Raw genomic sequence first — 26,358 nt, 5'->3', positions numbered from 1 at the left:
CACATAGCATCAGAGAGGGTTCATCCCCCCCCCCCACTTTTTCTCGCAGCAAAGATATATTTACCTTGAAAAGATGGAAATATTGAGAAGTTGGAGTCATAGGTATAATAGCCCCCCCTCCCTACGAATTAGGAATATCATGATTTGCAAAATGTTTTTTTTGGTAGCCCCCCCGTAGCCCAGCCCTTAGCCCCATTTTTGGTAGCCCCTTTAGCCCCCCCCCCCATTTTTTGCAAAGTAATACCTAAGCATTAGGCACATAGCATCAGAGAGGGTCCACCCCCCCCCCCCCACTTTTTCTAGCAGCAAAGATAATTGTCCCTATATTTACCTTGAAAAGATGGAAATATTGAGAAGTTGGAGTCATAGGTATACAAGCCCCATCCCCCCCCCCCCCCTTACGGATTAAGAATTTCATGATTTGCGAAAAAAAAAATTGGTAGCCCCCCTTAGCCCCTTAGCCCAGCCCTTAACCCCCCCCCCTTTTAGTTAGACCTAAGCATTAGGCACATAGCATCAGAGAGGGTTCACCCCCCCCCCCCCCACTTTTTCTTGCAGCAAAGATAATTGTTCCTATATTTACCTTGAAAAAGATGGAAATATTGAGATGTTTGAGTCATAGGTATACTTAACGTACAGGCACGTAGTATCGCTTTTGGAAGGGGGTAGACTCATCCAAAAAATCTTGACCAAAACAAAAAAGGGTTATTTTAAAAATCCAAAATCCGAGGGGGTGGGGTTGGGGTGGGGGGTATACTGTTCACTTCACTTCAATTTCACTGTTCATTTCCCCTCATTTTCAATTCATTTCTTACGTGGTCCCATAAAAGTGGGGGGGGGGGGCAACTACATGTTATTTGAAATTTTTGTATGTAAATCTAATAAAAATTTGCACCGCAAAAACGTAGTTGGGGCAGCCCCCTGGCCCGTCCCCCGATGCTTCATGCCTGACGTGTACTATAAGTAAGGAAAACTGTATAAGTAAGGAAAAGCTGACATTGTAATTGCGAAATTCTGCACTTTTTATACTGACTGGTTCTTTTTTCAAAAATTATGAAAAATCAGCTTGACGTACAGGCACGTAGTATCGTTTTTGGAAGGGGGCAGACTCATCCAAAAAATCTTGATCAAGAAAAAAGAGGGTTATTTCAAAAATCCAAAATCCCGAAAATCCTAATCCGGGGGGAGGGGGGGGGGGGTGTTATACCGTTCACTTCACTTCAATTTCACTGTTCATTTCCTCATTTTCAATTCATTTTATTACGTGGTCCAATAAAAGTGTGTGTGTGTGGGGGGGGGGGCAACTCCATGTTATTTCATTTTTTTGTATGTAAATCTAAAAAAAAACTCTTTGCAGCGCAAAAGCGTGGGTGGGTCAGCCCCCCCCCCTCCTACCCCACCCCCCTCTCCCACGATGCTACGTGCCTAACGTATACTATTAGTAAGAAAAAACTGTTTAAGTAAAGAAAAACTGACATTGTAATTGCGAAATTCTGCACTTTTTATACTGACTGGTTCTGATCTTCCTGGTGATGAGACGATAATGAAGAATTTTAGCAAATTTGTCTTTGATGTTATCCATGGCTTGGTGAAAACCAAGTTTGCTGTCCTCTGTAAACAAATAAAAATTAAAATTTTAGAGATCAGGCACAGAAACACCGTTATCAGTAATGATGGTTCATACGACTTGTATATCAATTATACATGCGTTCACATATTTTTCTTAATTTTGTAATTATTTTTTTCTTTCACTTTAATATTCATTGTCATTTTTTGTTTGATGTCATCTAATCAAGCGTATCTCCATCCTATCGTATCTAAATGAGAAGCTAAAATCCATCACAACACCCCTCCCCCGCCGAGATTCTTAGAAAACCAATTTATCATGTTTAATGAATTAAAGAAATTGTGATTTTAACTTTAAAATGTTATCCGTTCCGTTCCGTTTTCCGTTCCGCATTTTAGCAACACCCTGCAGGTGGTATTTAGCGGGTATTTGTTTTACCCAGTTAACTTGCACGTGCTAGTAATGTACTTTCCGGTGTTTTCCATATGCAGAAAAGGATTAATTAACATGCATAAACGTTTCTTTTGTGATGAAAAGCAAAAAGGATCCATATTATTGTGCTCTAATTGGATTATCATTATGATGTTGACCAATATAGGTAAGCATTTTAAGAACCTATTCTGTTTCGCGCGAAGATGACTCGCACCTCGATGTTTCGCACCTCTATTAGAGCGAAACATCTCACTGTATTAAGATATTTTCCTCGTGTTATTATTGCTCTGTAATTAATTATAACCTATAAAAGAATTGAAATAAGTTATAAAACCCTGTTTTGCATTCATAAATAACAAATAACAAATAACAAATATTTTATTGGCACAGACACAATTACAATAATTGGCAAAGGCCCAATGAATATATAAGAACATCATTGTATGTTTACAATAGTTGCATGTACAGTATATATATTTTTACTGATCTATATAGATCAGTTTAACATTTCCTTAGACTAATTGACATCTGTGTTCAAAGCAGTCATTAATGAATTTAACAGTAATATTTAAAATAGTATGTATTTCACTATTTAAACATACATGTAAAATGTATCTTTCTTTGTCCAAGTTATTGGCAATATTTATGTTACTTATATTATAAAAATTACTAAAATAATTGTTCCTTAGATGAGAATAGGCTTTACATTGAAAAAGAAAATGAGTTTCATCTTCAATTGCACCAGTTTTACAAGCATTACAATATCTTTCATTCCTAATTGTGGCATTATATCTACCACTTTCTATTGCAAGTTTATGTGCACTTAATCTTATTCTACTAATAGAGGATCTCTCAGATCTTTTCCTGAGTATATCAACATAAGGACTTCTTTTTCTTAAGAAATGAACTCAATGTCTACCCAAGTTATACTCGTATAACCTGGGTTGGGGCAATTTACGCTTTATAATCCGCGAAGCGGATTATAAAAAAGCGTAAATTGCTCCAACCCAGGTTATACGAGTATAACTTGGGTAGATATTGAGTTCATTCCTTATAATTTAATTTTCTGGAATTCGCTGTACAAATTGAGTCCGTTTTACTTTTAAAAATGATATAAATCTGTTCAAAATTCAAACGTAATGTCAAGTGAATTAGTACGTTGGTGCATTGTGACGTGTCTTGTGACGTGCAAACCAGGTTATACAAATTTAACTAAATTTTTCTATCCAATCAAATGCCGCGTTACAACCATAATTAAATTATTCATATATAATTTTTGAAAAAATGAAAGTTTCTCTGAACTAAAAATTTTTGATGATTGCTCTTGGATACATTGGTCAATGATTCTTTGCTTTATGTTTGGTAAAAAGTGTTGGATTGTGCTTTTATAATTACTAATGTTTGAGAATCCCAAATTGTCTAGGATGCCATAAATTTTCTTAGTCCAGGAATTGGAATTGATCGTTCCCTGATATAATTTAAATGCCAAAGAATTAGATGTTATCAAGTGATTCCAATATTTAATGCTTGAGAATGAGATTTTAGACCAAAGTGGTAACCTGTTTAATTCTGCCAAACAACCAGCATTAGATGCTTTGCAATGTAATCCAAGTATATCTTTAAGAAATTTTACATGAAATTTTTCGATAACTGAAATATCTTTCAATGAGAGATCCACTCCCCATATTTCACAACAATAAAGAAGTACAGGAAGTACAATAGAATCAAAAAGTTTTTCTAAGAGCTTACATGGATTATCAATACCAATTATTTTTTTCATTTTAAAATATGCTTTTCTGGCCTTTTCAACAAGCACAGATGTTGCTAAATTAAACTTCCCATTACTTTTCAATACAATACCCAAATAACAGTATTTTGATACAACTTGCATAGTATTTCCATTGAAAGTGAAATTGATGCTTTGATGTTTACTATTTGAGTTAAAAACCATGATTTTAGATTTATCAACATTGACTTGTAATTTCCAATTTGAACAATAGTTGTAAAGAATATCTAAACTAGTTTGTAAACCACTTTTGCTCTCTGATAAAATAACAATATCATCAGCATAAAGCAGACAGTTTACATTGAGATTATTTACATGTACAGGTTCACATTTTACATTTTGTTTCAAGTCACTGACAATACCATCAATAAATATATTGAAAAGTGTAGGGCTAAGAACATCCCCTTGTTTGACACCACATTCAGAGTTAAATATTTTACCTAACCCATCAGAAAATTTTATCCTACTGGTTGTGTTGCTGTACATGGAAAAAAGAATATTAAATAATTTTTTAGAAATATTAGAGTTAAGGAGCTTATAAAATAAACCTTCTCTCCATACAGTGTCAAATGCTTTTCTAAGGTCAATGAAAGCAGCATATACTTTTTTACTTTTATAATGGTCAATGATAGTTTTTATAGAGAACAAGTGGTCTGATGTTCTACAGTTTTCTTTGAAGCCAATTTGATTTTCACTTATAAGTGACATGGATGCACATAGAACCATTATAACAGGAGCTTGGACTTGGGTAGTTGTGTCAAACAGCAATGTCACGTATGCCTGTCTATTTCATTGCTGCCCACTCAGTGAAAGCTCATTGAAATCAACACGATTTGTCTGGCTTCTGAGCTAAGACTACGCAATCGGTGCATATTTCACTTGAATCCAGCATCATTTTTAACATGTTTTGACGCAAGAAGTGATAGCTACGTCCTACGGAAAGTCCAAGGCCTTGTAATCACTGTCGTGTATCCGCGCCGGTAGTGACATGTTTGGATAACGTGAAAATGGCGTATCCACTTCAAAAACAATGAGTGTTGTGTCCTTTTTTCTATCGACAACGAGGTAAATATTAAGGTAGCTGCAGATCTGTAGCTCTCTGGTTGAAAAAATTCGGATAGACAAACCAGAGAGCTACAGTTCCAAGCGTTGTAAAAACCTCCGATTTACGCCGCCGTTTTTGTGTCGCTCGCTTTGGGAATTATATCCGACTTTAAAAGCATTCAACCGCCTAAAAAATTGGATTTATTAATTAAACATATAGTTTACCCTAAGTCTGCTAACTTTGTTTTCCTTTCAATGGTTCACAACGGCCATCCTTCGCCATGGAATGTCATCGTTTTAAAAAACTCGCCTTATGACAACCATGTTTACCTAGTAGCGAGATCTCGGGTGCGTCGATTTACCCAAATGGACCCAAATGAACCCAAATGGACCCAAATTCAAGCGGAAAATAATAATAATTAAAATTGTTTTAAAAAGTTATTTTATTTTTATATAATATATATATTTATATTATTTGAATATACATGTAATTACATACATTATTTACTTTTACAAATAATTTTAATTATTGTTTTGGACCTTCGGCTTTTATTTTTCCAAATTTCCCTAATTTATGAGGATTTTATTATAATTGTTTTCCGCTTGAATCGCCATTTGGGTCGCCATTTGGGTCTTTATTTTTCTTAATAACGGCTAACAACCCCATGAAATGACTAAAACAAGTGATAATAATAGTAATAAGGATTTTATTACAATTGTTTTCCACTTTAATCGCCATTTGGGTCCATAAAAAAAATATCGTAATAATCATTCATATTTTTCTGAAGGTTTTGCAGTTGAAAAAAGTGTGCGTTATTTTTGTTCATCGTAAATAATAACGACTTCTTTATAGGAATATCAATCGTTAACGTGTCATTTAAACGCAAAAACCAAGATCTATTTCGAGATAACGTTGATAATATAACACCTACTAAAAATCTGAAGCAGCCAAAATTAATTTAAAACACCACACTAACAAAATGAAATCATTTCAATATCTTTTTAATACATAAATATGTATAAAAATAGCAATAACTTCATGCACCTGCCAAAAAAGAAGTACGGTTTGGATAATTAAATTATTCCGGTTTGGATGCTTAAATATAAATTGTGCAAATGGTACGGTTTGAATAATTTAAAGATATAGCATTTTTTTTATATTTTAGACATAAATGGAGCAGTTTGCATTTTATCGGTGTGCAATCGAAGATACATCTTTTTAAAAGATAGTTGACCATTCAATTACACAGCATGCAAAAGATCAAAAGAACTTAATATACAGACGGTGAATTTTTCTTTCCTGTCCGACAGTTTCATAAACGTCATGAAAACAAAATACTTCCACCTGTTCGAAGTGGACTAAAACTGGATGACTAAGTTCATTTCTGTAGACAAGCATGTTTTTATTTCTTCTGATAAAATGGTATATTTAGTATATAATTGATAATTTTGGTCGGGGCATGGTCAAATCCAATAAAGCCCGAAGTGAAATTATCACCTCACAGTATCCAAAGAATGATTCCATATTACTTATATTAATTTAATTCACAGCAATTGTACGATTAAATATTTGAATACAAATAAGCAAACCCAGCTTGCACCTCAATTACACGTCATTTGAATTTATTGGACTGAATATAGTATACAAAATTGATACGTTTGTGTTATCACATGAAAAAAAAAATGAAAATGTATAAATTATATAGTTATATGAATTTTTTTTTACTAACATTTCAAAGGAATACTTTCTTTAATTTTAAATTATAAAGAAAATATGTGATAAAACTTGAGGAACACAATAAAACTATATAAAACAATGTAAAAAAAAGTTGTTCACTTTTAACCTAAAAAGCAATACATGTACATCATATAAACACCTTAACAGACAACTATCTACTACTTTTATGGCAAGCGACTGTATGATGTGTATTTTTAGTTATTCTGATATATTTAATATTTATAATCGTGTATGTTAATTTTTTAAACAATGTGACTTCATATGTCTATCACATGACGATCTCCATAATATTGAAAGCATGATTTGCAGTGAGGGCATGTATATCGCACAGTAGCGATGCTATATCCCCTTTGCGAGGAGATAACTAAAAGAACTGTTTGCACTCACATTGTAGTACTGTAAGGCCGTTTGCAGGTACCCCACTATATTTTTTTAATGTTTCATGGGAGATAACTCTACTTCCCAGAATTATGAAATCCAGAGCATTCTGAATAATATGTGTGCCTGCTAAATAAACGTGCCGAGCCTGACACTCTCCTCTGCAATCGCAACTTCTCGGGCCTTTCCGGCAAGCTCGGAAAAACACCTCGAATGTATTACCTAGGCGTCCATGACAACCCCCTTTTTATAAAACGATATAAATACAACACATTTTACGATCTGTTGAGATGTGAGCTATACTTCATCAAAGTAAACGATATACACGAAAATATAACACAGAAGCGACATACAAGACTGTCTAGCCGATACTTATTTTAATGGGAATGTGATGTTATTACATTCGAGGTGTTTTCCGAGCTTGCTGGAAAGGCCCGATAAGTTGCGATTGTCTCCTCTGTTCTTTTTAGGGATAACAACCTATTAACCCATCCAAACCGTATCAGATGCGTATCCAAACCGTTCCTATTTAGAAAAACAAGGTCATCCAAACCTGTTCCGTTGTTCAAAATTAATCGACATAAACTGCTTATTTACATAATTTTAACATAAACTTCGTAGAACTTTGAAGATTTAATATGCTTTTAAATAGATTTGACGATCTTTTTAATGTAAAAGTAAACAATGTAAGCCTTAAATAACACATAAACTTATCAAGAAACAAACGGAGCCGCCATTTTCACTTTATCCAAACGCGTCACTACCGGCGCGGATACACGACAGTGGTAATAATGGTTCTAATATGCTTTGCCGGTGCTACCGTTGTGGCGATTGCATCTTTAGCAAGAATTACACATACCTTGCATCATTGTCATGTTATTTAGTTATCAACTATAAACAAGAATTTGAGAGACAGACAGACGGACAGAGGGAGAAAAATAGACAGAGAACAGAGAGAGAGAGGGAAATTATTAGATTTCTATAAAAGTTTAAAAAAAAATCTTACAAAATACATAGATTTGCTTCCACCTAAGGTAGCAAGGGACAGTTTCGGATATAGTACCCGTCAATATTTTTGTAAAATTGATAGTTGCTGTACTAATGAGTGTTGCTGAAATTCATCAAATGATTTTTAAAGATTATCATTAGTTAGAGGGGTGTCTCTTGTTGAAATTGATATGCAATATGTAGGCCCCATATGTTAGGTACATGAGAATCAGAAGTAAAATGCGAAACCTGCAGAGTTGACTTTACACAGTGAAATTGCAAGTTACAGACGGGAATTTAAAAAAAATTCCAAAAAGTAGATGGGTGGGACATTGTAAACTATACACTGGTAAGTTTCTAACATGTGAAAGTGCAACATGCACGCGGTACGGATGGTCAACCCTCTGCAGAGAATTAGCTGGGGGAGGACTGAAAAGCTGAAAAATCATGAAAAATTAGCAAAATATGAAAGGGTCAAATTCTCATAAAAACTAGTATGTAGAGAATTTTACAGGTTTTGACTAGTAATTTTCTTCAGAAATTGGTGATTTGCCTTATAAAGAGTGAATTAAAGATACAGTAAAACACGGTTATAGCGAACATGCTTATAATGAATTGACGCTTACAGCGAAGTGAATTTCATTCCCCAAGTCTCTATTTCATGTTGTAAACTTGACGGAGATAACGAATTACGCTTTTAATGAAGTAATATTGCCCGTCCCTGGGACTTCGTTATAATCGTGTTTTAGTGTATTTGTGCTGAATGGGAACTGAGGAAATTCTAGAGTTCCGAAGACATGCATCCCTTGGCTACAATGAATTGTATAAAAAAAAACTGTCCCGTGCCACCTTCAAGACTACATGGTATTTTCAGATTTCTCCTTTAAGTGTAATTTTGAGTGGATTTTGTACCATTAGTAATATATTTTGTGATAATGGATGATATTTTTGGCTATAGATGTCATAACGTGATTTATTAGAAAAAATATTCAAGGGGAATAACTCCCCTTAAATGTGTAGAATGACCACCACTAGAGTAAATTGGCTTAGATATTTCCTATCCTGATGACAATTAATAGACTTAAGTTAATTACTGAGATAAGAATAAATACTTTAAGGTATTCGATGTAATTAAAAAATTAACGACCACATTTTGTACCTTATAAATGAATGGCCCAATGTTCTTAATCATGATATCATTTTGAAGGTGTTAATTATCAAATAAATATACTCCACCAAAGGAATTTTCAAAATTTTGATTATGGCCCAACTAATTACACCTTGAATTTTGCATTGAAGTCTATGGGCAATGTATGTTTTATTAAGATATTGTAAAAAGTAAACTAAAATTCATAAAACTCTTTTGGTTAATACATGCATAAACTTCCTCTTTATTTAAATATGAAATAAAATGAATCATTTACCGCAGATATTTTGAGGAAATTAAAATTTTGTTTTTTTCATCAAGGGGAGATAACTCTTTTTAAAAAATTTAAAGTGCAAAATGACCAGCTCCTTATAGGTTTTCTGTCATGTGAATTTGGTTCATTTCACTTTCATAGTTATCTAGCAATACATATTTAACTAGTTTAAAATGATTCAAAATTGTTCAATATCCCTTCATTATACATTGAATACCTTAAAACAGTTTTTATCAATTAAATCATTAAATTTATGAATTTGCAGCCATTTTGCTGTCATATTTTATGAAATACCATTAAACCACCTGACTTATATCATTCATTTTTTTTAAAACAGCAAATCAGAACATGTCTTTAAATCTCAAGACACTGTAATTATGAGTTAAAATATGTCGCCATTTTTTACATAGCACCATTAGAGAGCATTATGGGACGTAGACAAAAAGTTTGTTTGATGAATCTATAGGTTAAGCTAGTTCTTTTTGCTGTGCACACTGGTTCTTAAGTAAGACACGCGCGTTATGACCCCTTTTCAAGATTAAGGAAATCGCCCAACTGAACGAAAATCGGGTCACACCCCGCTTTGGCGATTTAGTTTCTCCAGTGAACATTCGAGCTGTATATATATAAACATGTATATATTTGTTTTAACTCTCTTGTAATAATGATAATCCAGCACCAATTATTACTTACATATTATACCGTTATAGACAATATGTATTTAAAAGGAAATCATTAATATCATTATTAAAAAAAGAAGTGAACTATTTTTAGAAGTTGTTTAAATTTATTAGTCAAGTAAATTGATGAAGTGACCCTATAGGGAATTTAATTTATTACTGATATGATTGTAGTGTTTCCGCAATTTTAAAATTGTTTGTAATATTAAATGTTCTTTCTTACATATTTTTACGTAGTATTTTTACGTAGTAGGGTGCGTCTTTTAACCCCAAGGAACCCCAAGGAAACCCCAAGGAACTCCAAGGAACCCCAATGATAGAAATTATTAACCACTGAAAATCCAGGGGTCTCATTCAAATCCAAGGCTCACCCCAAGGTACCCCCAATGATAGAAATTAATAACTATTAATACTGAAGGGATCTCACTGGAATCCAAAGGTCCCCTCCAAGTATCCCAAGGATACCCCAAGTATCCTTTGGGTTCTATGGTGTATCAGAAGTTATAAATCTGTATTATTAGGGTATCCTTGGAGTTCCTTGGATATCCATGGGATTCCCTGGGGTTCTTAGAGGTGGGTCTTGGATACTAATGAGTCCCCAGGGGTACCAAGAGTTTGAATTTTTTATTTTTAGGGTATCCTTGAGGTTCCTTTGGGTTCTATGGTGTATCAAAAGTTATAAATCTGTATTATTTCGGCATCTTGGGGTATCCTTGGGGTAACGAGGGGTGACCCTTGCACTCTAATGAGACCCCCTAGGGTATTGATAGTTATTAAATTCTATAATTGGGGTTCCTTGGGGTTTCTTTGGGGTTCCTTGGGGTTAAAAGACGTGCCGTAGTATGGTAATTATGGTAATGTTTTGGGAGTTTATTAAATTTAACAAGCCTGTCAAAGAAAATCATATATAAAGTCCTATGGGATCAATTTTCTGATATGGAGTTCCATTGTACCATAGCAGAAAGTGAGGAAAATTTGAAACAACTAACTGCATCTGTGAAGACTCTAATTAGAAAGATATTCAAAGTTTTATCAACAGAAGAGCATTGCTTGGCTACCGGTATTTCCATTTACTGCAAAGGGTGGGATTATTGTCATTTTGTTGGTTTTTCATTAAAACAATTACAAAAAAATAAATATCAGATACATTAATTTGTAAATATATTACTGTTATACATATGTATTTAAAGTGATAAGTAGCCCAAAGAACCCAAATGAATCCCAAGTATACCAATGAGAACCCCAAGGATACCCTTGAGAACCCCATAGATACCTCAATGATGGAAAGTAAATTTGATGACCAAGGCCGGTCTCATTAAAAATCAAAGGGTCACTCCTGATACCCCAAGGATACCCCAATTATAAAAATTGATAACTATTGATACCCCAGGATACTCATTGGAGTCCAAAGGTCAACTATTGGTACCCCAAGGATACCTGTAGGAACCCCAATTGCAAGGTACCCAATTGATAGAATTTAATAACCACCCAAATGGTTGTACTGTAAAACATATTACTAATTAATACCCAATTACTCAATGGAATATCATAAAAACATCTTGGCAACCCAAGGAACACTTGTGATACCCCAATACATACTGGTATGATAAAAATAATGTTTCTCCTGACTTAAAATATCTGTTCACTTTGGATGAATTTAACAATTAGTGTTGTCAAATGGTTGAAAATCATAATCGAGTACGGTTAATCGGCAGAATTTGTTGTCTCTTACCAACTGATGATCAGCCAATATTGAATCAGTAACAAATTATATCAAATTCATGAAAATAGGGCACTAAATTTTATGTCACCACAAGGAAGTCTGCAATTCTTCCGGTGAACCATTCATATGAACACTTAATATGACAATGTTTCTTCGGTGAAATTTTCAAATGAAGTGGGGAAAGATATTGTTCAGTTACAAAGACCCAAACTTGTTTTACTATTGACATAGGGGGTGTTACCCTGATTGGAGTACTTTTGAGAAAAGACAAGAAGTGATCATGGAAGTGTGGAGTGGGGCTATCTCCCCTTCATGGGTACAACACAATGGATTGACCAATTAGGCGTGCAGAATGTTCACCTGAGAGGCACCAAAATACCTGTTAATTGCAGGTAGACATCCGTTGTATATTGGTGGTAGCTCTTGGACAGGGATTAAAGGGCCAACATAACCCTTTACATGTATACACAATGGCTTCACCATCACTGTTGCAATATATTTACCTACACCTACATCTCCTTGTTTATTGGTAGACAACCCTTGTGAATTTTGGGTGTCTTCCCACTTTGCTATAATTCTGAAATTTTTATGGGTGACTGATTTTAGCTAAGTGGGAATGGTGCTCAGGTAAGGGTTTCAAAGAACAAAGGAAATTAATTACAGGTAAATTATAGTCTGTTCAATTATTGACCTTAAGCAAATTTTTAATAAAAAAAAAATAACAGGCAGTTTTTTGAGATTATGTTTAAAATAAAGTTAAAAAAATTAATTAGATACTTGTAATAGAAGTAAATTTTGATAATTAAAAAGGGTTTGTTCTATGATTGATCGTACAAGCTAATTTTTATTTCATGTAAAATTACTCAATATTCATTCTTTTGAGGAGAAGGAAAACTATGACATTACTACCCCTTCTATGTCCCTTAGGCCTAAAAAAAAAATAGGTTTGTTTCCGCTTTCAGGCTGAAAAAAATTAGGGTCGGTCGGTCGGCTTTTTTTTTTTTTTTAATCTTTTTTTTTTCCCTCTCCATCTGTTCAATTGCGCATATTAAACCATTTATCTATTAAACTGGGTAAGATAAAAAAAAACAAGTATTTGTTGTCATTATTTAAATGATGTGATGAACTTTTTCCCCGGCTGGTGGGAACATTTCTCGAGCTCAACTGGCATGTGCTGCCATTTGTAAATAACAAACATCTACACAACACTGATGACATCTCAATAAGTTCTATAAGCGTTTTTACGACTTAAATTTGGAGGACACAATAAATTTTTAAATCGGATAAAAACGAAATTTTAACAAAAAACGGATAAAAACGGAAATTTACGAAAAAACTATTTTTTTTTTAGGCCTTATTAAGAACCTTGAAAAAATAAACATTATATGGTTCAAGTTTTGGGCTGTTGATTTTGATAATGAAAAAAAACTATAAATGTTAATTTTATAAGAAATGCAGAGGAATTAACACGTACATCATACAATTTGGCTATAGTGGTTATGATATAAAAGAATTAAATGCTCAACGACATGTACATTTAGGACTACATTTTCAGACTGATGGAACTATTTCAATATTTTACCCCTGAAATTCAGAAAAAAGGACTATATATATGATATGGGCCTAAAATGGCCCCCTAAAATGAACATCATCATTTTTCTTTGTACAGATATATATGTGATGTTTTTACATAATGTTCATTTTGATTCAACTGCCCAGAATTTAGAAATAAGACATCGTAAAGACAACCTTTTCCTGCCATTTTTGCATTTTTAGCATAAAACAGCTTGTTTTCAAGCAGTTTTTCTTTCAGAAAAAACAGAGAGCATGCTTGAACAAACAAAATATTTTAATCAGAGATGTATCTAGCCAAGGCTAATAAGTGACAAAAAAATTTTCCCTGTTCAAGCATGCCCTCTATATTTCCCATTCATAAAAAGATAAGAAAAATGTAAATTTTTGACTGAAATATAGAAATAGCGTCACTTCTGACATCATTTTCTGCCAGTGAGTGCAAAAAAATCAAATAAATAGGTGAAAAATAAATTTTACATCAACTCTTCTAAAATATAACATAACATTTTATTGTACCTGAAACACTTTAAAAAATTGCGAATAATGGGGGCCAAATTTAACTCATATCATATATAGTTCGTACTTCAAATCACCATCTACCAGTTGAAGTGGAAAGATGGGAAGGTATCCCATTAAATGAAAGATTTTGTCCTCTCTGTTACAAAAAACATATAGCCGATGAATTTCATTATATTTTAGAATGTGATGCAATATCACAAGTCCGAAACAAATTTATAGACAAATTTTTTTCGGCTAGACCAAATGTGTTTTAAAGTATTACATATTAGGGTATCCTTGGGGTTGTATGGTGTATCAAGAGTTATAAATCTGTATGATTAGGGTATCTATTGGAGTTCCTTGGGATTTCTGTGGGGTTCCCTAGGGTTTATAGAGGTTTTTAGAGGCGTGTCTGGGATACCAATGAGTATCAAGAATTTTTAATTTGAATTATTAGGCTATATCCTTGGGGTTCCATTGGGTTCTATGGGTATCAAGTTTTATGAATCTGTATTATAAGGGTATCCTTTAAGTTCCTTGGGGTATCCATGGGGTTCCGTGGAATACCTATTGGTGTCTGGGATATCAAAAAGCCCCGAGGGTGTATCCAGAGATATAAAATTGTGTTACATGTATTAGGGTATCCTTGGGGTTCATTTGGGTATCAAAAGTTATATTACTGGTATCAAAAGTTATATTACTGGGTATCCTTAGAGTTCCTTGAGGTGTCCATAGGGTGTGTCAGGGATAACAATGGGGTATCTGTATTATTACTATTAGAGTACTATTAGGGTATCCTTTAGGTTTCTTGGGGTACCCATGGGGTTCCCTGGGATACCTTGTGATTTGTCTAGGATAACAAAGAGACCCAAAAAGTATCAAGAAATATAGTGTATCCTTGGAGTTCCATAGGATATCAAGAGTTATAAAATTTATATAACCAATACATGTATAAGAGTATCCCTAGGGCCAGCATTTTTTTAACCTACAATTTTTTTACTTTTAGGTTTACGAATCACAAAATTGTAAAGTTCTATAGGAGAAAAAAAAACTTTTATGACATCATCTTTTAATATTCTAATATAAATATAATGAATGACAACTTCATGATAGTGGTGTGTAACTGCATCAAGTGTAGCATGTGAAAAGTATGTCATCTGTGTAACATATCTCTGAAATAGTACAATAGAATATTAGACATACAGCTTTGATATTACATGTACATATAGCAATGTCAGGGGTGTGCAATTACAAAATTTGGCCACAAAGTTACTAGCCCAAGATTCAAAGTTACCAGTCAAACTATTGTCGGACATGTCAACATTTCATTAAAAAAAAACAACCTAAATTTTATGTACCGTATTTTTCGGGGCATAGGCCGGTATTTTTTTCCTCCGAGGAGCGAGCCCCGGCCTATCCCCCGGGATCGGCTATTCTTAGACTCGAAGTTAAAAAAATTTAACAGTAAAATATAAAATCTACTGTTTTTATCCGTTGTACTGTTGTAGCAATTTATTATGAGGGTTGGTTTTTTTTCATCCGTTTGAACTATTGTTCGATAGTTGTCCCGTTGATAAATTTTGTAATGACATCGTGAGTAATAAAATGTACAGTACTGTACAAGGTATTTCTTTACAATCCCAATCAAAAGAATTTTTTCCCACGTTCGTGTATGAACCCTGGAAACTATTATTGCGTAGTAAAAAAGAAAACGAAACCGGGTAGAATGTAATATGACGGAATTTTGGTGAATTCTTCATTTCTGCGTTCGTAGGAATCACTGGTCTTGGGTGTAGAAAAAATCAAATGCTATGTGTTTTTACAATTAATTTTCTGTTGGATGAAATAACGGTATTCTGGTGTGGTATGTATATACAAAGGTGTGAAACCCGTGACTAAAACACAGTCTGGGGGCACGTAGTGTACACCGTTACACTTCATTGCATTAACTGTGTTTTTAACATTACAACTTCTCTGCATAACGGCAAGTCACTATTTAATTAATTAATGGAAAGAACACAAATTAAATATTTTATGTTTGGTATTTCGTTTTCTCATTCATAGCGATTATGGGGGATATATCTATTTGGATATGAAACCACGTGTTGAGCTAATGGACGCCATACCCCGTATTTACAAGTAGCTTTCAAAGTATAACTTGATTAAATGAGATTTAGCAATAAGGTATTAATAAAATATAAAAGGTTTGGTAAAATATTATACTTAGTTCTACCAGACAGAACCACGGAGGTTGGTGTTGCAATTAAATTTACACTATGTAAAATTACGATACACAACGATACACCGACGAATACGGAAGAGACCAAACAGCCACAAAACACAGATTAATTTTTAAAAATTGCTTGAAATATATATGTTAAGCAAATTTAATAACTTTAATTACTCTTTTGACTTTCTACATCGATATTCTGAAAGTATATACTTAATACAGTGACTTTCTTAATCAGCGGTCATACTTTCACTATAGTAATCATCGATTGAAAATCGGCTTATCCCCCAATTAGGCTAGTCTAAGGATTTTTCTTGAATTTTGTCTAAAAATTAGCAATTCGGCCTATGCCCCACATCACCATATGCCCCGAAAAATACGGTACATAAAGTAATAATGTTTTCTCCTGTATTATACTAGTATTTAAGTATTAATATACAAAATATTTATTACTTTCATGTTTTCTGCAGTTAAAAAATATTCAACTTCATTGATCTCTCACATTTTTTTTACAGAAATTGGTTTGGGTGTTTATATGTGAGAAAACTCAAACATAACATTGTGAATGTGAACAGACTCTATAAAATCACTGCAACTATATGTGTGCATGTATTTTATCCTGTTGAATTTCCATGTACAAAGTACAACTATGCAATTAATTATGTAATGGTAAATTTTAATTGAAAATAACGGAAAATGCACAAACAATAATATGATTTTTTTAGGCAGGTCACTTTAAAATGTGTTCATGAGAATAGTTACTGCAGAATATCTCTAATACATCTCTCTCTCTCTCTCTCTCTCTCTCTCTCTCTCTCTCTCTGTAAAATAAATTTTTAAAAAGCCAATGAATACATATGCCAATTCAACACAAAAAGAAAGGGAATCATTTTACATTGATGTACTTGAAAACAGCTGCACAGGTAACTATCGAAGCCATGTTCAGTGAGGTGTGACTATCTCGTCTAGCCACTGGTCAACACTGTCGGTAAAACTTCAAAGTATGAAACTTACAGCAGAGTGTTTGTAGAAGCTTCTCTGAAGAATGTAGCACGAGAAAAAGATGCGTAAGAAATTTTTAGGCTATCATGACACAAAAAGAGCAGATTTTATGCCTCTGTGATAACAATGACGATACACTTTTCCTACTAGAAAAAATTTGCTGTCGGGGAGAAAAAAAAGATCTTTTTTGTAATTTTATTTTTTTTCTAAAAACTCAGAAAACCGAGCGGCGGGTTTGTAAACCTAAAAATAAAAAAATGCTGGCCTAGAGTTCCTTGGGGTATCCGTGGGTTTTGTCTGAGATACCAATGAGTCCCTACGGGTATCAAGAATTTAAATTTGTATTATTAAGTTATCCTTTAAGTTCCTTGAGGTATCCTTGGGGTTCTGTGGTGTATCAAGAGTTATGAATCTGTATTATTAGGGTATTCTTGGAGTTCCTTGGGATATCCCTGGGGTTCCCTGGGATTCTTAGAAGTGTATCTGGAAAACCAATGAGTCCCCAGGGTTATCAAGAGTTTTAAATTTGTATTACAACGTATTACGGTATCCTTGGGGTTCTATGGAGTATCAAGATTTATGATTCTGTATTATTAGGGTATTCTTGGAGTTCCTTGGGATATCCCTGGCGTTCCCTGGGATTCTTAGAAGTGTATCTTGAATACAAATGAGTCCCCAGGGTTAATAAGAGTTTTAAATTTGTATTATTAGGGTATCCTTGGGGTTCTATGGAGTATCAAGATTTATGATTCTGTATTATTAGGGTATTCTTGGAGTTCCTTGGGATATCCCTGGGGTTCCCTGGGGTTCTTAGAGGTGTGTCTGGAATACCAGTGAGTCCCCAGGGGTACCAAGAGTTTAAAATTTGTATTATTAGGGTATCCTTGAGGTTCCTTGGAGTTCTATGGTGTATCAGGAGTTATAAATCTGTATTATTAGGTTATCTTTGGGGTTCCTTGGGGTATAATTGGGGTACCAAGGATAAGGGGTAACCCTTTCACTCTAATGAGACCCCCTTGGGTATCAATAGTTATTCATTTCTGTCATTGGGGTATCCTTGGGGTATCCTTGGGGTTTCCTTGGGGTTCCTTGGGGTTAAAAGACGTGCCATGTTAGAACGATGACCCCCTCCCCCTTTTCCACCGTTCAATTATGGTGGGATGCTGATCTATTTTTAAATCAGGGTTACACACATGCACTGCATGTTGAACATCCCTTTTACTTGAAAACTCTTGCTGGCTGTTGTTATTACATTATCCCATATAACATTTTCATCAATTGTGAATATAAATGCAGACACCTTAATTAATCATGCATCGGACTCGGTTAATCTTTTATGTGAAATATCATGATATTGCCAGTCGTAACTACTCGGCCATTTCCGTCACCGCAAATAACTTTTTAATCAGTTATGTAAAAGGGCATCAGGCAATAAAACAGTTGTAAATGGGTCAAAGGGTTGGACAGATACCTCCAAAATATACAGAAATACAGAGACCGATTTTATTTGTCATTTGGCTAACACAATAACATAACATTTCATCAATGAAATTACATAAAAAGAATTAATTTTAATAAATTGGATCTCATTCAAATTAATAATGGCACTTAACAATTTTTATTTGATATTTTAAACTAACTTCGTTGTGAATATCAGTGGGCCCCTAAAAATTATTGTGGGCTTGTATAAATTAAAAAAAAAGATGGGAGCCCGCATGGCTCCTGGGTTTGAAAATGTTATTTGCAACCCTAGAGGTGGTATTGAATGTTTAAAGCAGTGAAAGTTATGTATTAATTATCCCTACCTTTAGATCTGTGGTATAACACCCCTTATCTATACTTATAAATTAAGGCATTTTGCAAATAAACTACAAAATGCTTGCACCAGAGTACTTGCTTACACCTTTGGTATTTCAACACATGTTAGATGATGTCCGTAAGGCATATTTTGATTTTCACTTGTTAGTAATTATTGTGAAATTAATAAAAAACCTACTTTCATTTTTGATAAACAAGCCCAAAATAGCAAAAATGAGAGTAAGGTGGTGGACACGCTTTGGCGGATCAAAGTCAGGGGTAATTTGCATCAAAATATATGCTTGGAATGAAATAATATCAAATGATTACGTAAACAGTAAATATATTTTTAAGGAACCAGGGATTTATCTAGCTATTTTATTTTACTACCCTTTTCATATTTAAAGGGGAAAATTTGAGTCGTAGGTTCGATTTGAGCGCCAAAGGCGCGAGAATGCTACCCATACCAAAACATTCTCACAATTTGCTCATGAGCAGCTCATGTGAGGACTAACAAGATTTTCTCACGTGAGTTGCTCATGATAGTCTTATGTGCAATTTAACATGCAAATTAGGTAAAATGCTCACGTGAGAAAAATTCTGCACACGAGCTTTTTTTTGCTCACATGAGGAATAGATCTGCTTACCAAGAGTTTTGCTCACATGAGGCTCATGAGGCTTATGAGACTCATGAGGCTCATGTGCAACAGTTGCTCACTTCAAAGACAATGGACAAAAATTGAAATTAAAATCATCAATATATATTTACATCAGTCATATTAAAAATACAATTTCATACATTGTTTAACATTACATTTTAGAAAGTTTACCAATAATAAATGCTGGCATGTTGAAACTTGTATTGCAGTTTGATCACACAAATCGCACAGACGGACTTGGAAAAAAAATCACAGTTCACAGTAGGCAAAGTTCAATTTAACGATACAAAGTAGTTCATAAGTGCTGCATGAGCACTGGCTGCATTACAATCGATCGAGGCATTCGTCTCCAACATTCCAAATGTCCTTTTTTTTACAGTCTCGTGTCTCACATGCTCTCTGATTTCACACATAAACAACCACACAAACAGCTGACTACCAGAACATCACAATAATATCCAAATTGACATAACCAGACTTCAGCATGTATACTTCTCCATTACTTAAATAACGTCTTCACTTTTTTTGTTGCATCATTCATAAAATCAGTGAGCTTTTCATGGTTTTCTTCAGGTCTGTACAACTCAGGGCAGGCCTATTGGGAAGATAAATAAATTTGATATCAGTAAAATTGTTAAAAGTTTTCATATTTCAAGCAGTTTTTAATATTATATAATACTGCAACTATTAATATTATTAGATTCTACACAAGAAGAACATGAACTCTTTTCTTTGTGTCATAAAAACATTAATCAGTGTTAATGATAAAAAATATGTATAGTTAGAATTATTTGTTCAAAAATTATTGTCAAGTAAAATGTCAAAGAAAAAATAAATAACGTGTGTTTTACATTCAATACATCAGTATTTGCCCGATGGTCAGTTGTAAATTGTTCAACCCTGTTTTAAAGGTAGATGCTAAGACAACATCCTAATTACAAACATGTTTAACTGCCATTCAAGTGATTCAAAGAATATATTTTAACAAGTTAATGCTCAACTTACTTGAAGTGCTCATACAGAAGATGCAGGGGGTGTCGACACTCGATTCATTCATTCAGATTCTTCCTCTGTTCAGCCGTGGATTTTTCACACTAAAACACTCCATTGATGAATACCCCACGTAGTTTTTAACCTTATCAACCGGTAGTACCGTACAGATTCAGATAATTCCCTTTTTAATTCATTTCACCGTCATCTGTGATATATAGACAACATGGGGGAATCGAATATGAAAATTGGCGGCTGGCATTTAATCGACCAATGAGCGCGCGCGTAGCATAGACTGGTTCCCCCGCCACATCGTTTTGGGCGGGAGTGAGACCAGACTAGCGGGTAACTTTACATTAAAACAAAAGTAAAAGTAGAAACAAACAGCTTACGAAAAATCACAATATCAAGCGGTTTTGTCAGATTCTCATATCTAAATAGTAAGTTGAGTGATAATTGAATTTAGGAAAAAAGGAATATAACGTTACCAAAAAAAAAAAACCCGACAGTTTGGTGTTCACGAAAAAAAAATTGGGGTGGGGGTGTCAAAATGTACTTGTTAACAGAATTTTGCAATTGCTTACGTGAGGAAAAAGGACGTAATTTTTTTATCATTTAGATTTAACTTTGATACTGCCTATACTGACGAAGTCCAATTTCCTAACCTCTTGCTCACGTGAGAAAGTTGAACTTAGAAAAAAAATCTACCGTCAATGTATCTGTATAGCCTGTTGCTTACGTGAGCAATTCGAATAGAATTTTGCTCATGAGCAATCAGGTGAGCAAATTTTTGCACATGTGCATTTTGGTTAGTATTTTCCTCCCTAACAAAGACTAACAATCTGCACATGAGCAAAATGAAATCCTACCTAATTTGCATACATTTCTTACTAGATTCTCATGTGCTTCTCATGAGCTGCTCATGAGCATTTGTTAGAATGTTTGGTACCGGGTAGGGGGGAAAAGTGTAGGATGGGTTCATTATGCATCGCGGGTAGATATTCATACCTTGGGTGGGACATCTTTGGTTAATACAAAAAAGTTAATACAGGTAACTCTCAATAGCTTGAAGTCCATGGGACCGAGGAAAAAGTTCAAGGTTTCAAGAGTTCGAGTTTTCAAGAGTTCGGAATTTTACGGGTTGATTGACAGTTTTTAAAGTTAGTCTTACCGGATGTTATAATCAAGCCATTTATTTAGTGCTAACCTTACGCACGTGCTGAATGAACGTTTTCTTTTCACTAATATATACAGAACGGGATGTTTTTAAAACTAAATACAAACAACTATTGAATAGATTCATATTAAATATTTATTTTATGCATCATATTAATACCAGATTGCTCAGTACTACTGTACTGTGAGATGATCGACATGTCATAAATGTGATAACTGAGTATCACTCATTGTTTCCATCGTACGGGTCCTGTAAGAAGTTGTTCAGCAATAATCATTCTTAAATGACTTTTTACACTTTTTACAGTTTGATAAATCTAAAATTTGACCATGACTCATTATTATCGTTTCGTCTCAATTAATTTCACATTTTCATTGCGTCTCAAAATTATCGTAAAACGGTTGGTGTTGATTATAGATTAGGTATCGATATGGCCAATCATCAAACAATTATCACCTTGCAGGACAAGTGTCGCCTGAATAAAGGGTCCCGCGTCTAATGCCTGGAGCCATTTAAATGACCAAGTAGGTGTTAATTAGGTATAACGCTTGGAGATACACGGCGACTTCGAGGTATCAAGAGTAAGAAGCTATAGATTTTGAACAACGGGACTGCAGTTTGACTTTGAGTGATCAAGGGTTTCGAGAGATCAGGACTTGAGAAATCAAGAGTAAATTTGCTTAGTTATATAGGGAAAAAATCAGGACCCTAGACTCACTTCAAGCGATCAAGAACTTCGAGCGTTCGAAGTTCGAGCCATCGAGAGTTACCTGTATATAAAATGGAAAAAATTGAGGCGATTTCAGTTTTGATCAAAAGAATTTATTTTCCAAAACGGGGTGTCCAGGAACGCGGTTTAAGTAAATTACACAATGTCGTAAAGTTTAGAGCGAGATACTTTGAAAAGACAACTTTGGTTTAAAAAAAATGCAAATAAATATGCATACACTAGCTTTTTTTTTTTAATTCCATAGATTTTATTACCATGACAGATTGGTAGTAAACTTTATACATTGTGTTATCAAACAGGGAAGTTAATTTTGGGGGGGGGGGGGGGGGAAGAGGGTATCCTCCCCAATATTTTTACAAAACAGTCTTTTATCTGAACCCGGGAGTCTGATGCCTGTGGCCTGGTAAATTTGCAGGCGGGCATGTAAAAATTGCCAAATTACATGCCCGGAGGGCATGTGTAAATTTTCTGTCAATGTACAATATGTTTACTTGCCATTTCTTCCATCGTACCAAAGTTACGACTTGTCAAATAAGCGTCAATCGTAATCATTGAAGTGTTTAGTTAAACCTACTGTATATATGTTTGCTAAATTACAAGACGTACATGTACCGGTAAATATAACAATTACGGGTTGGGCATGTAAAAATTTGAATGGGCTGGGTTAAAATGATGGGTTTACATGCCCGAAGGGCATGTGCTGAAAAAATTTTGTCGTGAAGACTGTACTGGTATATTCTTGTTTTTAAAGTCATTATGTTGCATCAAATGGTGTAAAGTATATGACCCCCAGGTGTTGTCTTTAAACCAAACCCACCTCCTCTGAAATAGGAAATAATGATATATTTTGATAACTTTTGAGATCCCCATCTCTAAACCATATTTATTCTTAAAAGCTTGCTCTTTGTGTTATTGCTCATCAAATGGTATAGGTTATACCTTTTTGGAGACACCCTGAATTATAGAAATGGAAATAATAAAGTATTTCATCTTATTCTGACATATGTAATGTTTGACTCATGTGGGTAATCCTAGCCTAATGATGAACTTGCTTTGTTTAGGCGACATTACAATTGCTCTGAATATATATTACATTTTGTTTATCTTAAAACTTACAAAGCAAAAAATTCTTAATGTGCATCTAGAGAAAAATACCAATCAAGAAATGATTTATAAATTGCTACTGTACACATGTAAGAATGAAAGAAGCCCATACCAAAACATTCTCACAATTTGCTCATGAGCAGCTCACGTGAGGACTAACAAGATTTCCTCACGTGAGTTGCTCATGATAGTCTTATGTGCAATTTAACATGCAAATTAGGTAAAATGCTCACGTGAGAAAAATTCTGCACACGAGCATTTTTTGCTCACGTGAGGAATAGATCTGCTCATCAAGAGTTTTGCTCACATGAGGCTCATGAGGCTTATGAGACTCATGAGGCTCATGTGCAACAGTTGCTCACTTCAAAGACAATGAACAAAAATTGAAATTAAAATCATCAGTCATTTTAAAAATACAATTTCATACATTGTTTAACATTACATTTACATAAATCTTTAGAAAGTTTACCAATAATAAATGCTGGCATGTTGAAACTTGTATTGCAGTTTGATCACACAAAGCAGTGTAGCACACAGACGGACTTGGAAAAAAAATCACAGTTCACAGTAGGCAAAGTTCAATTTAACCATACAAAGTAGTTCATAAGTGCTGCACAAACACTGGCTGCATTACAATCGATCGAGGCATTCGTCTCCAACATTCCAAATGTCCTTTCTTTGACAGTCTCGTGTCTCACATGCTCTCTGATTTCACACATAAACAACCACACAAACAGCTGACTACCAGAACATCACAATAATATCCAAATTGACACAACCAGACTTCAGCATGTATAACTTCTCCATTACTTAAATTACGTCTCCACTTTTTTTGTTGCATCATTCATAAAATCAGCGAGCTTTTCATGGTTTTCTTCAGGTCTGTGCAACTCAGGGCAAGCCTATTGGAAAGATAAATAAATTTAATATCAGTGAAATTGTTAAAAGTTTTCATAATTCAAGCAGTTTTTAAGAAAATCATTATATAATACTGCAACTATTAATATTATCAGATTCTACACAAGAAAAACATGAGCTCTTTTCTTCGTGTCATAAAATCGTTAATCAGTGTTAATAATAAAAAAATGTAGTTAGAATTATTTGTTCAAAAATTATTGTCAAGTAAAATGTCAAAGAAAAAAATAACGAGTGTTTAACATTCGAGACACCGGTATTTGCCCGATGGTCAGTTGTAAATTGTTTAACCCCGTTTTAAAGGTAGATGCTAAGACAACATTCTAATTACAAACACGTTTAACTGCCATTCAAGTGATTCAAAGAATATATTTTAACAAGTTAATGCTCAACTTACTTAATGAGTGCTCATACAGAAGATGCAGGGGGTGTCGACACTCGATTCATTCATTCAGATTCTTCCTCTGTTCAGCCGTGGATTTTTCACACTAAAACACTCCATAGACGAATACCCCATTGACAACGTAGTTTTTAACCTTATCAACCGGTAGTACCGTACAGAATCAGATAATTCCCTTTTCAATTCATTTCACCGTCATCTGTGATGGTAGACAACATGGCGGAATCGAATATGAAAATTGGCGGCTGGCATTTAATCGACCAATGAGCGCGCGCGTAGCTTAGACTGGTTCCCCCGCCACTGCGTTATTTACTTCGTTTTGGGCGGAAGCGAGAACCAGACTAGCGGGTAACTTTACATTAAAACAAAAGTAAAAGTAGAAACAAACAGCGTACGAAAAATCACAATATCAAGCGGTTTTGTCAGATTCTCATATCTAAATAGTAAGTTGAGTGATAATTCAATTTAGGAAAAAAAGAATATAACGTTACCAAAAAAAAAAAAAAAAAACCTGACAGTTTGGTGTTCACGAAAAAAAATGGGGTGGGGGAGAGGGTGTCAAAATGTACTTGTTAACAAAATTTTGCAATTGCTTACGTGAGGAAAAAGGACGTAAATTTTTTTTTCTTTCATTTTGATTTAACTTTGATACTGCATATACTGACTAAGTCCAATTTCCTAAACACTTGCTCACGTGAGAAAGTTGAACTTAGAAAAAAAATCTACCGTCAATGTATCTGTATAGCCTGTTGCTTACGTGAGCAATTCGAATAGAATTTTGCTCATGAGCAATCAGGTGAGCAAAGTTTTGCACATGTGCATTTTGGTTAGTATTTTCCTCCCTAACAGAGACTAACAATCTGCACATGAGCAAAATGAATTCCTACCTAATTTGCATACATTTCTTACTAGATTCTCATGTGCTTCTCATGAGCTGCTCATGAGCATTTGTTAGAATGTTTGGTACGGGTGACTACCGGTATATATATAAAAATCTTTAGAACCAGGTTTGATTGCGGGGGTTGATGTGGAGGATAAACATTAAATTATTTGTTGTTGTCAATTTTAACATGAATATTAGTTATTGATCCCCATGTAGAAAATAAGACTTTTAAAAAAATACCTTACACTCTGATTTCTTCAGCAATGATATCTGCTGTAAATGTCCTCAGCAATGAGTTCTAATTCTTAGTGACTGGGTATTTAAATCACAGGGAGAAGTGTTCACTGTAATAATAGCCAATGGATTCACTGAGTTAGCCATGCATGGATAAGTTGTAATTGTATAGTATGGTCTGCAGGTGTACTGGTGAACACTATTTAAGCTTTCCCCCACCCCCCCCCCCCCCCCCCCCCCCCCTTTACAACACACACACTGCTTGACCCTATTTGATTTGTATAAAAAGTCACTAAATTTTACATGTATAAATTATTTTATTTAACATTATATATACCTTGAAAACAACAATTAGAATGAAATTGCATTTAGCTTGAAATTACTATCACTACCCATAAATTATTACAA

General features: G+C 34.3%; 1 long non-coding RNA gene across 2 annotated transcripts; it reads right to left on the bottom strand.

Moving 5' to 3' along the window:
* Positions 1-1,388: 1,388 nt before the first annotated feature.
* On the bottom strand, positions 1,389-23,778 carry LOC128157900 (uncharacterized). 2 transcript variants are annotated; one of them, XR_008239879.1, is made up of 3 exons: positions 20,523-23,763; positions 18,867-20,112; positions 1,389-1,611 (listed from the first exon to the last, which is right to left on the bottom strand). It is a non-coding gene; the product is annotated as an uncharacterized LOC128157900 (long non-coding RNA). The 2 variants fall into 2 exon arrangements; XR_008239878.1 differs by lacking the exon at positions 1,389-1,611 and having other exon boundaries at positions 17,814-20,112; positions 20,523-23,778.
* Positions 23,779-26,358: the final 2,580 nt, after the last annotated feature.

The sequence above is a fragment of the Crassostrea angulata genome, chromosome 8 (assembly GCF_025612915.1).
Source record: "Crassostrea angulata isolate pt1a10 chromosome 8, ASM2561291v2, whole genome shotgun sequence".
In the NCBI taxonomy this organism is placed as follows: Eukaryota; Metazoa; Mollusca; class Bivalvia; order Ostreida; family Ostreidae; genus Magallana; species Magallana angulata.
This window is presented reverse-complemented; position numbering and strand designations above follow the sequence as displayed.